This window comes from Camellia sinensis, chromosome 15 (genome assembly GCF_055761805.1).
Source record: "Camellia sinensis isolate YWXY chromosome 15, ASM5576180v1, whole genome shotgun sequence".
NCBI lineage: Eukaryota > Viridiplantae > Streptophyta > Magnoliopsida > Ericales > Theaceae > Camellia > Camellia sinensis.
Window position 1 is genome coordinate 1,778,699 of NC_138975.1, and position 12,208 is coordinate 1,790,906.

Below are 12,208 nucleotides of genomic sequence, written 5' to 3' on the forward strand. Positions count from 1 at the left end.
AATCCGCATAGGTGTTCGAGTGTTCGAACCGTAATGTGCAAGAAATGGTATGTAAACCCCGTATTTACATATCTGCCACTGTGCAGGAGAATCCGTATAGGTGTTCGAGTGTTCGAACAGTAATGCGCAAGAAATGGTACGGAAACCCCGTATTTACATATCTGCCACTGTGCAGGAGAATCCGTATAGGTGTTCGAGTGTTCGAATCGTAATGCGCAAGAAATGGTACCGAAACCCCGTATTTACATATCTGCCACTGTGCAGGAGAATCCGAATAGGTGTTCGAGTGTTCGAACCGTAATGGGGAAGAAATGGTATGTAAACCCCGTATTTACATATCTGCCACTGTGCAGGAGAATCCGTATAGGTGTTCGAGTGTTCGAACAGTAATGCGCAAGAAATGGTACGGAAACCCCGTATTTATATATCTGCCACTGTGCAGGAGAATCCGTATAGGTGTTCGAGTGTTCGAATCGTAATGCGCAAGAAATGGTACCGAAACCCCGTATTTACATATCTGCCACTGTGCAGGAGAATCCGAATAGGTGTTCGAGTGTTCGAACCGTAATGCGCAAGAAATGGTACCGAAACCCCGTATTTACATATCTGCCACTGTGCAGGAGAATCCGTATAGGTGTTCGAGTGTTCGAACCGTAATGCGCAAGAAATGGTGCCGAAACCCCCTATTTACATATCTGCCACTGTGCAGGAGAATCCGTATAGGTGTTCGAGTGTTCGAACCGTAATGCGCAAGAAATGGTACGATAACCCCGTATTTACATATCTGCTACTGTGCCGGAGAATCCGTATAGGTGTTCGATTGTTCGAACCGTAATGCGCAAGAAATGGTATGTAAACCCCGTATTTACATATCTGCCACTGTGCAGGAGAATCCGTATAGGTGTTCGAGTGTTCGAACAGTAATGCGCAAGAAATGGTACGGAAACCCCGTATTTACATATCTGCCACTGTGCAGGAGAATCCGTATAGGTGTTCGAGTGTTCGAACCGTAATGCGTGAGAAATGGTATGTAAACCCCGTATTTACATATCTGCCACTGTGCTGGATAATCCGTATAGGTGTTCGAGTGTTCGAACCGTAATGCGCAAGAAATGTTATGTAAACCCCGTATTTACATATCTGCCACTGTGCAGGAGAATCCGTATAGGTGTTCGAGTGTTCGAACCGTAATGCGCAAGAAATGGTACGGAAACCCCGTATTTACATATCTGCCACTGTGCAGGAGAATCCGTATAGGTGTTCGATTGTTCGAACCGTAATGCGCAAGAAATGGTATGTAAACCCCGTATTTACATATCTGCCACTGTGCAGGAGAATCCGTATAGGTGTTCGAGTGTTCGAATCGTAATGCGCAAGAAATGGTACCGAAACCCCGTATTTACATATTTGCCACTGTGCAGGAGAATCCGAATAGGTGTTCGAGTGTTAGAACCGTAATGCGCAAGAAATGGTACCGAAACCCCGTATTTACATATCTGCCACTGTGCAGGAGAATCCGTATAGGTGTTCGAGTGTTCGAACCGTAATGCGCAAGAAATGGTATGGAAACCCCGTATTTACATATCTGCCACTGTGCAGGAGAATCCGTATAGGTGTTCGAGTGTTCGAACCGTAATGCGCAAGAAATGGTGCCGAAACCCCCTATTTACAAATCTGCCACTGTGCAGGAGAATCCGTATAGGTGTTCGAGTGTTCGAACCGTAATGCGCAAGAAATGGTACGGAAACCCCGTATTTACATATCTGCCACTTTGTAGGAGAATCCGCATAGGTGTTCGAGTGTTCGAACCGTAATGTGCAAGAAATGGTATGTAAACCCCGTATTTACATATCTGCCACTGTGCAGGAGAATCCGTATAGGTGTTCGAGTGTTCGAACAGTAATGCGCAAGAAATGGTACGGAAACCCCGTATTTACATATCTGCCACTGTGCAGGAGAATCCGTATAGGTGTTCGAGTGTTCGAACCGTAATGCGTGAGAAATGGTATCGAAACCCCGTATTTACATATCTGCCACTGTGTAGGAGAATCCGTATAGGTGTTCGAGTGTTCGAACCGTAATGCGCAAGAAATGGTACGGAAACCCCGTATTTACATATCTGCCACTGTGTAGGAGAATCCGTATAGGTGTTCGAGTGTTCGAACCGTAATGCGCAAGAAATGGTACCGAAACCCCGTATTTACATATCTGCCACTGTGCAGGAGAATCCGTATAGGTGTTTGAGTGTTCGAACCGTAATGCGCAAGAAATGGTATCGAAACCCCGTATTTACATATCTGCCACTGTGTAGGAGAATCCGTATAGGTGTTCGAGTGTTCGAACCGTAATGCGCAAGAAATGGTACGGAAACCCCGTATTTACATATCTGCCACTGTGTAGGAGAATCCGCATAGGTGTTCGAGTGTTCGAACCGTAATGCGCAAGAAATGTTATGTAAACCCCGTATTTACATATCTGCCACTGTGCAGGAGAATCCGTATAGGTGTTCGAGTGTTCGAACCGTAATGCGCAAGAAATGGTACGGAAACCCCGTATTTACATATCTGCCACTGTGCAGGAGAATCCGTATAGGTGTTCGATTGTTCGAACCGTAATGCGCAAGAAATGGTATGTAAACCCCGTATTTATATATCTGCCACTGTGCAGGAGAATCCGTATAGGTGTTCGAGTGTTCGAATCGTAATGCGCAAGAAATGGTACCGAAACCCCGTATTTACATATCTGCCACTGTGCAGGAGAATCCGAATAGGTGTTCGAGTGTTCGACCCGTAATGCGCAAGAAATGGTACCGAAACCCCGTATTTACATATCTGCCACTGTGCAGGAGAATCCGTATAGGTGTTCGAGTGTTCGAACCGTAATGCGCAAGAAATGGTATGGAAACCCCGTATTTACATATCTACTACTGTGCAGGAGAATCCGTATAGGTGTTCGAGTGTTCGAACCGTAATGCGCAAGAAATGGTGCCGAAATCCCCTATTTACATATCTGCCACTGTGCAGGAGAATCCGTATAGGTGTTCGAGTGTTCGAACCGTAATGCGCAAGAAACGGTACGGAAACCCCGTATTTACATATCTGTCACTTTGTAGGAGAATCCGCATAGGTGTTCGAGTGTTCGAACCGTAATGTGCAAGAAATGGTATGTAAACCCCGTATTTACATATCTGCCACTGTGCTGGAGAATCCGTATAGGTGTTCGAGTGTTCGAACAGTAATGCGCAAGAAATGGTACGGAAACCCCGTATTTACATATCTGCCACTGTGCAGGAGAATCCGTATAGGTGTTCGAGTGTTCGAACCGTAATGCGTGAGAAATGGTATGTAAACCCCGTATTTACATATCTGCCACTGTGCTGGATAATCCGTATAGGTGTTCGAGTGTTCGAACCGTAATGCGCAAGAAATGGTATGGAAACCCCGTATTTACATATCTGCTACTGTGCAGGAGAATCCGTATAGGTGTTCGAGTGTTCGAACCGTAATGCGCAAGAAATGGTGCCGAAATCCCCTATTTACATATCTGCCACTGTGCAGGAGAATCCGTATAGGTGTTCGAGTGTTCGAACCGTAATGCGCAAGAAACGGTACGGAAACCCCGTATTTACATATCTGCCACTTTGTAGGAGAATCCGCATAGGTGTTCGAGTGTTCGAACCGTAATGTGCAAGAAATGGTATGTAAACCCCGTATTTACATATCTGCCACTGTGCAGGAGAATCCGTATAGGTGTTCGAGTGTTCGAACAGTAATGCGCAAGAAATGGTACGGAAACCCCGTATTTACATATCTGCCACTGTGCAGGAGAATCCGTATAGGTGTTCGAGTGTTCGAATCGTAATGCGCAAGAAATGGTACCGAAACCCCGTATTTACATATCTGCCACTGTGCAGGAGAATCCGAATAGGTGTTCGAGTGTTCGAACCGTAATGGGGAAGAAATGGTACCGAAACCCCGTATTTACATATCTGCCACTGTGCAGGAGAATCCGTATAGGTGTTCGAGTGTTCGAACCGTAATGCGCAAGAAATGGTATGGAAACCCCGTATTTACATATCTGCCACTATGCAGGAGAATCCGTATAGGTGTTCGAGTGTTCGAACCGTAATGCGCAAGAAATGGTGCCGAAACCCCCTATTTACATATCTGCCACTGTGCAGGAGAATCCGTATAGGTGTTCGAGTGTTCGAACCGTAATGCGCAAGAAATGGTACGATAACCCCGTATTTACATATCAGCTACTGTGCCGGAGAATCCGTATAGGTGTTCGATTGTTCGAACCGTAATGCGCAAGAAATGGTATGTAAACCCCGTATTTACATATCTGCCACTGTGCAGGAGAATCCGTATAGGTGTTCGAGTGTTCGAACAGTAATGCGCAAGAAATGGTACGGAAACCCCGTATTTACATATCTGCCACTGTGCAGGAGAATCCGTATAGGTGTTCGAGTGTTCGAACCGTAATGCGTGAGAAATGGTATGTAAACCCCGTATTTACATATCTGCCACTGTGCTGGATAATCCGTATAGGTGTTCGAGTGTTCGAACCGTAATGCGCAAGAAATGTTATGTAAACCCCGTATTTACATATCTGCCACTGTGCAGGAGAATCCGTATAGGTGTTCGAGTGGTCGAACCGTAATGCGCAAGAAATGGTACGGAAACCCCGTATTTACATATCTGCCACTGTGCAGGAGAATCCGTATAGGTGTTCGATTGTTCGAACCGTAATGCGCAAGAAATGGTATGTAAACCCCGTATTTACATATCTGCCACTGTGCAGGAGAATCCGTATAGGTGTTCGAGTGTTCGAATCGTAATGCGCAAGAAATGGTACCGAAACCCCGTATTTACATATTTGCCACTGTGCAGGAGAATCCGAATAGGTGTTCGAGTGTTAGAACCGTAATGCGCAAGAAATGGTACCGAAACCCCGTATTTACATATCTGCCACTGTGCAGGAGAATCCGTATAGGTGTTCGAGTGTTCGAACCGTAATGCGCAAGAAATGGTATGGAAACCCCGTATTTACATATCTGCCACTGTGCAGGAGAATCCGTATAGGTGTTCGAGTGTTCGAACCGTAATGCGCAAGAAATGTTGCCGAAACCCCCTATTTACATATCTGCCACTGTGCAGGAGAATCCGTATAGGTGTTCGAGTGTTCGAACCGTAATGCGCAAGAAATGGTACGGAAACCCCGTATTTACATATCTGCCACTTTGTAGGAGAATCCGCATAGGTGTTCGAGTGTTCGAACCGTAATGTGCAAGAAATGGTATGTAATCCCCGTATTTACATATCTGCCACTGTGCAGGAGAATCCGTATAGGTGTTCGAGTGTTCGAACAGTAATGCGCAAGAAATGGTACGGAAACCCCGTATTTACATATCTGCCACTGTGCAGGAGAATCCGTATAGGTGTTCGAGTGTTCGAACCGTAATGCGTGAGAAATGGTATCGAAACCCCGTATTTACATATCTGCCACTGTGTAGGAGAATCCGTATAGGTGTTCGAGTGTTCGAACCGTAATGCGCAAGAAATGGTACGGAAACCCCGTATTTACATATCTGCCACTGTGTACGAGAATCCGTATAGGTGTTCGAGTGTTCGAACCGTAATGGGCAAAAAATGGTACCGAAACCCCGTATTTACATATCTGCCACTGTGCAGGAGAATCCGTATAGGTGTTCGAGTGTTCGAACCGTAATGCGCAAGAAATGGTATCGAAACCCCGTATTTACATATCTGCCACTGTGTAGGAGAATCCGTATAGGTGTTCGAGTTTTCGAACCGTAATGCGCAAGAAATGGTACGGAAACCCCGTATTTACATATCTGCCACTGTGTAGGAGAATCCGCATAGGTGTTCGAGTGTTCGAACCGTAATGCGCAAGAAATGTTATGTAAACCCCGTATTTACATATCTGCCACTGTGCAGGAGAATCCGTATAGGTGTTCGAGTGTTCGAACTGTAATGCGCAAGAAATGGTACGGAAACCCCGTATTTACATATCTGCCACTGTGCAGGAGAATCCGTATAGGTGTTCGATTGTTCGAACCGTAATGCGCAAGAAATGGTATGTAAACCCCGTATTTATATATCTGCCACTGTGCAGGAGAATCCGTATAGGTGTTCGAGTGTTCGAATCGTAATGCGCAAGAAATGGTACCGAAACCCCGTATTTACATATCTGCCACTGTGCAGGAGAATCCGAATAGGTGTTCGAGTGTTCGAACCGTAATGCGCAAGAAATGGTACCGAAACCCCGTATTTACATATCTGCCACTGTGCAGGAGAATCCGTATAGGTGTTCGAGTGTTCGAACCGTAATGCGCAAGAAATGGTATGGAAACCCCGTATTTACATATCTGCTACTGTGCAGGAGAATCCGTATAGGTGTTCGAGTGTTCGAACCGTAATGCGCAAGAAATGGTGCCGAAATCCCCTATTTACATATCTGCCACTGTGCAGGAGAATCCGTATAGGTGTTCGAGTGGTCGAACCGTAATGCGCAAGAAACGGTACGGAAACCCCGTATTTACATATCTGCCACTTTGTAGGAGAATCCGCATAGGTGTTCGAGTGTTCGAACCGTAATGTGCAAGAAATGGTATGTAAACCCCGTATTTACATATCTGCCACTGTGCAGGAGAATCCGTATAGGTGTTCGAGTGTTCGAACAGTAATGCGCAAGAAATGGTACGGAAACCCCGTATTTACATATCTGCCACTGTGCAGGAGAATCCGTATAGGTGTTCGAGTGTTCGAATCGTAATGCGCAAGAAATGGTACCGAAACCCCGTATTTACATATCTGCCACTGTGCAGGAGAATCCGAATAGGTGTTCGAGTGTTCGAACCGTAATGGGGAAGAAATGGTACCGAAACCCCGTATTTACATATCTGCCACTGTGCAGGAGAATCCGTATAGGTGTTCGAGTGTTCGAACCGTAATGCGCAAGAAATGGTATGGAAACCCCGTATTTACATATCTGCCACTATGCAGGAGAATCCGTATAGGTGTTCGAGTGTTCGAACCGTAATGCGCAAGAAATGGTGCCGAAACCCCCTATTTACATATCTGCCACTGTGCAGGAGAATCCGTATAGGTGTTCGAGTGTTCGAACCGTAATGCGCAAGAAATGGTACGATAACCCTGTATTTACATATCTGCTACTGTGCCGGAGAATCCGTATAGGTGTTCGATTGTTCGAACCGTAATGCGCAAGAAATGGTATGTAAACCCCGTATTTACATATCTGCCACTGTGCAGGAGAATCCGTATAGGTGTTCGAGTGTTCGAACAGTAATGCGCAAGAAATGGTACGGAAACCCCGTATTTACATATCTGCCACTGTGCAGGAGAATCCGTATAGGTGTTCGAGTGTTCGAACCGTAATGCGTGAGAAATGGTATGTAAACCCCGTATTTACATATCTGCCACTGTGCTGGATAATCCGTATAGGTGTTCGAGTGTTCGAACCGTAATGCGCAAGAAATGTTATGTAAACCCCGTATTTACATATCTGCCACTGTGCAGGAGAATCCGTATAGGTGTTCGAGTGTTCGAACCGTAATGCGCAAGAAATGGTACGGAAACCCCGTATTTACATATCTGCCACTGTGCAGGAGAATCCGTATAGGTGTTCGATTGTTCGAACCGTAATGCGCAAGAAATGGTATGTAAACCCCGTATTTACATATCTGCCACTGTGCAGGAGAATCCGTATAGGTGTTCGAGTGTTCGAATCGTAATGCGCAAGAAATGGTACCGAAACCCCGTATTTACATATTTGCCACTGTGCAGGAGAATCCGAATAGGTGTTCGAGTGTTAGAACCGTAATGCGCAAGAAATGGTACCGAAACCCCGTATTTACATATCTGCCACTGTGCAGGAGAATCCGTATAGGTGTTCGAGTGTTCGAACCGTAATGCGCAAGAAATGGTATGGAAACCCCGTATTTACATATCTGCCACTGTGCAGGAGAATCCGTATAGGTGTTCGAGTGTTCGAACCGTAATGCGCAAGAAATGGTGCCAAAACCCCCTATTTACATATCTGCCACTGTGCAGGAGAATCCGTATAGGTGTTCGAGTGTTCGAACCGTAATGCGCAAGAAATGGTACGGAAACCCCGTATTTACATATCTGCCACTTTGTAGGAGAATCCGCATAGGTGTTCGAGTGTTCGAACCGTAATGTGCAAGAAATGGTATGTAATCCCCATATTTACATATCTGCCACTGTGCAGGAGAATCCGTATAGGTGTTCGAGTGTTCGAACAGTAATGCGCAAGAAATGGTACGGAAACCCCGTATTTACATATCTGCCACTGTGCAGGAGAATCCGTATAGGTGTTCGAGTGTTCGAACCGTAATGCGTGAGAAATGGTATCGAAACCCCGTATTTACATATCTGCCACTGTGTAGGAGAATCCGTATAGGTGTTCGAGTGTTCGAACCGTAATGCGCAAGAAATGGTACGGAAACCCCGTATTTACATATCTGCCACTGTGTAGGAGAATCCGTATAGGTGTTCGAGTGTTCGAACCGTAATGCGCAAGATATGGTACCGAAACCCCGTATTTACATATCTGCCACTGTGCAGGAGAATCCGTATAGGTGTTCGAGTGTTCGAACCGTAATGCGCAAGAAATGGTATCGAAACACCGTATTTACATATCTGCCACTGTGTAGGAGAATCCGTATAGGTGTTCGAGTGTTCGAACCGTAATGCGCAAGAAATGGTACGGAAACCCCGTATTTACATATCTGCCACTGTGTAGGAGAATCCGCATAGGTGTTCGAGTGTTCGAACCGTAATGCGCAAGAAATGTTATGTAAACCCCGTATTTACATATCTGCCACTGTGCAGGAGAATCCGTATAGGTGTTCGAGTGTTCGAACTGTAATGCGCAAGAAATGGTACGGAAACCCCGTATTTACATATCTGCCACTGTGCAGGAGAATCCGTATAGGTGTTCGATTGTTCGAACCGTAATGCGCAAGAAATGGTATGTAAACCCCGTATTTATATATCTGCCACTGTGCAGGAGAATCCGTATAGGTGTTCGAGTGTTCGAATCGTAATGCGCAAGAAATGGTACCGAAACCCCGTATTTACATATCTGCCACTGTGCAGGAGAATCCGAATAGGTGTTCGAGTGTTCGAACCGTAATGCGCAAGAAATGGTACCGAAACCCCGTATTTACATATCTGCCACTGTGCAGGAGAATCCGTATAGGTGTTCGAGTGTTCGAACCGTAATGCGCAAGAAATGGTATGGAAACCCCGTATTTACATATCTGCTACTGTGCAGGAGAATCCGTATAGGTGTTCGAGTGTTCGAACCGTAATGCGCAAGAAATGGTGCCGAAATCCCCTATTTACATATCTGCCACTGTGCAGGAGAATCCGTATAGGTGTTCGAGTGTTCGAACCGTAATGCGCAAGAAACGGTACGGAAACCCCGTATTTACATATCTGCCACTTTGTAGGAGAATCCGCATAGGTGTTCGAGTGTTCGAACCGTAATGTGCAAGAAATGGTATGTAAACCCCGTATTTACATATCTGCCACTGTGCAGGAGAATCCGTATAGGTGTTCGAGTGTTCGAACAGTAATGCGCAAGAAATGGTACGGAAACCCCGTATTTAAATATCTGCCACTGTGCAGGAGAATCCGTATAGGTGTTCGAGTGTTCGAACCGTAATGCGTGAGAAATGGTATGTAAACCCCGTATTTACATATCTGCCACTGTGCTGGATAATCCGTATAGGTGTTCGAGTGTTCGAACCGTAATGCGCAAGAAATGTTATGTAAACCCCGTATTTACATATCTGCCACTGTGCAGGAGAATCCGTATAGGTGTTCGAGTGTTCGAACCGTAATGCGCAGGAAATGGTACGGAAACCCCGTATTAACATATCTGCCACTGTGCAGGAGAATCCGTATAGGTGTTCGATTGTTCGAACCGTAATGCGCAAGAAATGGTATGTAAACCCCGTATTTACATATCTGCCACTGTGCAGGAGAATCCGTATAGGTGTTCGAGTCTTCGAACCGTAATGCGCAAGAAATGTTATGTAAACCCCGTATTTACATATCTGCCACTGTGCAGGAGAATCCGAATAGGTGTTCGAGTGTTCGAACCGTAATGCGCAAGAAATGGTACGGAAACCCCGTATTTACATATCTGCCACTGTGCAGGAGAATCCGTATAGGTGTTCGAGTGTTCGAACCGTAATGCGCAAGAAATGTTATGTAAACCCCGTATTTACATATCTGCCACTGTGCAGGAGAATCCGTATAGGTGTTCGAGTGTTCGAACCGTAATGCGCAAGAAATGGTACGGAAACCCCGTATTTACATATCTGCCACTGTGCAGGAGAATCCGTATAGGTGTTCGATTGTTCGAACCGTAATGCGAAAGAAATGGTATGTAAACCCCGTATTTACATATCTGCCACTGTGCAGGAGAATCCGTATAGGTGTTCGAGTATTCGAATCGTAATGCGCAAGAAATGGTACCGAAACCCCGTATTTACATATTTGCCACTGTGCAGGAGAATCCGAATAGGTGTTCGAGTGTTAGAACCGTAATGCGCAAGAAATGGTACCGAAACCCCGTATTTACATATCTGCCACTGTGCAAGAGAATCCGTATAGGTGTTCGAGTGTTCGAACCGTAATGCGCAAGAAATGGTATGGAAACCCCGTATTTACATATCTGCCACTGTGCAGGAGAATCCGTATAGGTGTTCGAGTGTTCGAACCGTAATGCGCAAGAAATGGTGCCGAAACCCCCTATTTACATATCTGCCACTGTGCAGGAGAATCCGTATAGGTGTTCGAGTGTTCGAACCGTAATGCGCAAGAAATGGTACGGAAACCCCGTATTTACATATCTGCCACTTTGTAGGAGAATCCGCATAGGTGTTCGAGTGTTCGAACCGTAATGTGCAAGAAATGGTATGTAATCCCCGTATTTACATATCTGCCACTGTGCAGGAGAATCCGTATAGGTGTTCGAGTGTTCGAACAGTAATGCGCAAGAAATGGTACGGAAACCCCGTATTTACATATCTGCCACTGTGCAGGAGAATCCGTATAGGTGTTCGAGTGTTCGAACCGTAATGCGTGAGAAATGGTATCGAAACCCCGTATTTACATATCTGCCACTGTGTAGGAGAATCCGTATAGGTGTTCGAGTGTTCGAACCGTAATGCGCAAGAAATGGTACGGAAACCCCGTATTTACATATCTGCCACTGTGTAGGAGAATCCGTATAGGTGTTCGAGTGTTCGAACCGTAATGCGCAAGAAATGGTACCGAAACCCCGTATTTACATATCTGCCACTGTGCAGGAGAATCCGTATAGGTGTTCGAGTGTTCGAACCGTAATGCGCAAGAAATGGTATCGAAACCCCGTATTTACATATCTGCCACTGTGTAGGAGAATCCGCATAGGTGTTCGAGTGTTCGAACCGTAATGCGCAAGAAATGGTACGGAAACCCCGTATTTACATATCTGCCACTGTGTAGGAGAATCCGCATAGGTGTTCGAGTGTTCGAACCGTAATGCGCAAGAAATGATATGTAAACCCTGTATTTACATATCTGCCACTGTGCAGGAGAATCCGTATAGGTGTTCGAGTGTTCGAACCGTAATGCGCAAGAAATGGTACGGAAACCCCGTATTTACATATCTGCCACTGTGCAGGAGAATCCGTATAGGTGTTCGATTGTTCGAACCGTAATGCGCAAGAAATGGTATGTAAACCCCGTATTTATATATCTGCCACTGTGCAGGAGAATCCGTATAGGTGTTCGAGTGTTCGAATCGTAATGCGCAAGAAATGATACCGAAACCCCGTATTTACATATCTGCCACTGTGCAGGAGAATCCGAATAGGTGTTCGAGTGTTCGAACCGTAATGCGCAAGAAATGGTACCGAAACCCCGTATTTACATATCTGCCACTGTGCAGGAGAATCCGTATAGGTGTTCGAGTGTTCGAACCGTAATGCGCAAGAAATGGTATGGAAACCCCGTATTTACATATCTGCTACTGTGCAGGAGAATCCGTATAGGTGTTCGAGTGTTCGAACCGTAATGCGCAAGAAATGGTGCCGAAATCCCCTATTTACATATCTGCCACTGTGCAGGAGAATCCGTATAGGTGT